This window comes from Euprymna scolopes, chromosome 41, assembly GCF_053919585.1.
Source record: "Euprymna scolopes isolate OS-2025 chromosome 41, ASM5391958v1, whole genome shotgun sequence".
NCBI classification, from domain to species: Eukaryota; Metazoa; Mollusca; class Cephalopoda; order Sepiida; family Sepiolidae; genus Euprymna; species Euprymna scolopes.
In genome coordinates this window covers 36,183,126-36,185,985 of record NC_136522.1, presented here as the reverse complement: position 1 = coordinate 36,185,985, position 2,860 = coordinate 36,183,126, and the positions used below count along the sequence as shown (strand labels likewise).

Sequence of the window (2,860 nt, the reverse complement as noted above, 5' to 3'; positions counted from 1 at the left end):
ATGCCATAAATTTATAAAATTATGCCATAAAATTAGATGGCATAGATTTATAACATTATGCCATAAAATTAAATGCCATGGATTTATAAAATCATGCACTAAATTTAGATGGCATAGATTTATAAAATTATGCCATAAAATTGGATGGCATAGATTTATAAAATTATGCCATAAAATTAGATGCCATGGACTTATAAAATTATGCCATAAAATTAGATGGCATAGATTTATAAAATTATGCCATAAAACTAGATGGCATAGATTTATAAAATAATGGCATAAAATTAGATGGCATAGATTTATAAAATCATGCCATAAAATTAGATGGCATCAATTTATAAAATTATGCCATAAAATTAGATGGCATAGATTTATAAAATCATGCCATAAAATTAGATGGCATAGATTTATAAAATTATGCCATAAAATTGGATGGCATAGATTTATAAAATTATGCCATAAAATTAGATGGCATAGATTTATAAAATTATGCCATAAAATGGGAGTGCATAGATTTATAAAATCATGCCATAAAATTAGATGGAATAGATTTATAAAATTATGCCATAAAATTAGATGGCATAGATTTATAAAATGATGCCAATAAATTGGATGGCATCGATTTATAAAATTATGCCATAAAATTAGATGGCATAGATTTATAAAATTATGCCATAAAATTGGATGGCATAGATTTATAAAATTATGCCATAAAATTAGATGGCATAGATTTATAAAATTATGCCATAAAATTGGATGGCATAGATTTATAAAATTATGCCATAAAATTAGATGGCATAGATTTATAAAATTATGCCATAAAATTGGATGGCATAGATTTATAAAATTATGCCATAAAATTAGATGGCATAGATTTGTAAAATTATGCCATAAAATTGGATGGCATAAATTTATAAAATTATGCCATAAAATTGGATGGCATAGATTTATAAAATTATGCCATAAAATTGGATGGCATAGATTTATAAAATTATGCCATAAAATTTGATTGCATAGATTTATAAAATTATGCCATAAAATTGGATGGCATAGATTTATAAAATTATGCCATAAAATTAGATGGCATAGATTTATAAAATTATGCCATAAAATTAGATGGCATAGATTTATAGAATTATGCCATAAAATTAGATGGCATAGATTTATAAAATTGTGCCATAAAATTGGATGGCATAGATTTATAAAATCATGGCATAAAATTAGATGGCATAGATTTATAAAATTATGCCATAAAATTAGATTGCATAGATTTATAAAATTATGCCATAAAATTGGATGGCATAGATTTATAAAATTATGCCATAAAATTAGATGGCATAAATTTATAAAATTATGCCATAAAATTAGATGGCATAGATTTATAAAATTATGCCATAAAATTAGATTGCATAGATTTATAAAATCAGTCCATAAAATTAGATGGCATAGATTTATAAAATTATGCCATAAAATTGGATGGCATAGATTTATAAAATTATGCCATGAAATTGGATGGCATAGATTTATAAAATTATGCCATAAAATTGGATTGCATAGATTTATAAAATTATGCCATAAAATTAGATGGCATAGATTTATAAAATTATGCCATAAAATTAGATGGCATAGATTTATAAAATTATGCCATAAAATTAGATGGCATAGATTTATAAAATTATGCCATAAAATTAGATGGCATAGATTTATAAAATTATGCCATGAAATTGGATGGCATAGATTTATTAAATTATGCCATAAAATTAGATGGCATAGATTTATAAAATTATGCCATAAAATTAGATGGCATAGATTCATAAAATCATGCCATAAAATTGGATGGCATAGATTTATAAAATCATGGCATAAAATTAGATGGCATTCATAAAATTCGGATAAAAATTCGTACGTACAAAATGGTGTAAAGTATGATGCTATGTTATCTGACCACGCGGTTCTAATACCTTTGGAGGCTATCCCAGTTGACGTAACTTCGGCGATTGTATCGGCGAGTCCGCTGTTCCCTTTTTATTATTCGGTAATAAAAATCCTCCGAAAATTGGGTTTTTAATAAGGGAAGGATACTATTCACTCTCAAAATCTACACTCATTTCTTTTGCTTTAATGTAAAGCGACTTCAATCGAAAAAAATGGGATTGAAGAATCAAGAAACTATGTTCGAATGTAGGAGTCAAAATGCGTCTGTTAAGATTAGGATAGACTGAGAATGAACAGCGGCATGTCTCGTACTTACCGGCATTTTTGACAGTCTTTATAAGTGAACTTGATTTGTTTTCTTTGCGAATAATGAATTCTAATGAATTCCTCATTCAGTACCGCCCTCCTCTGATACAAAAATTGCGTATGACCTATTGACCGGCATTGGCTGTGGCCTGCTTTATCAAACGGTGACAGTTTGATATTGTATTCTCTGTCGTAGTTCATCGCTTGATCGATCTGCGTGCCTTAGGGGATTATCTATCAAACAAATCGCTAAGATTTAGATTGGGAACAGGCGTTACATTACGGATATTTATTTCATGAGAAAGGAAATTGAATGGTCACGTGTTACAAAGGGAACATACGTTTAGAAGAAAACATGGAAGGAATTAATGTGTGTTGCTACTGGCAACAGGGAAAGGGATGAAGATATCTGCAGTTCAAAGGATGAAATTAAATAGAGCACTGGATTGGACATTCACTGTTGCGTGAATGGTTTGAGGTATAAAAGAGTGGATGTGAAAGGGCAGGGAGAAGGAGAAAGGATGATAAAGGAAGTTATAAAAATAGAGGATTGTAGAAAGAGTGGGAATTGAACAAGAGTGGCGTGGGAGAATAAAAGAGGCGAAAAGAGGAGAAGAGC

The 2,860-nt window shown here is 29.0% G+C and overlaps 1 pseudogene; it reads right to left on the bottom strand.

Annotated features, from left to right (window-relative positions):
- Positions 1-235: 235 nt before the first annotated feature.
- LOC145266658 (uncharacterized) lies at positions 236-871 on the bottom strand (annotated as a pseudogene).
- Between the last annotated feature and the right edge of the window lie 1,989 nt (positions 872-2,860).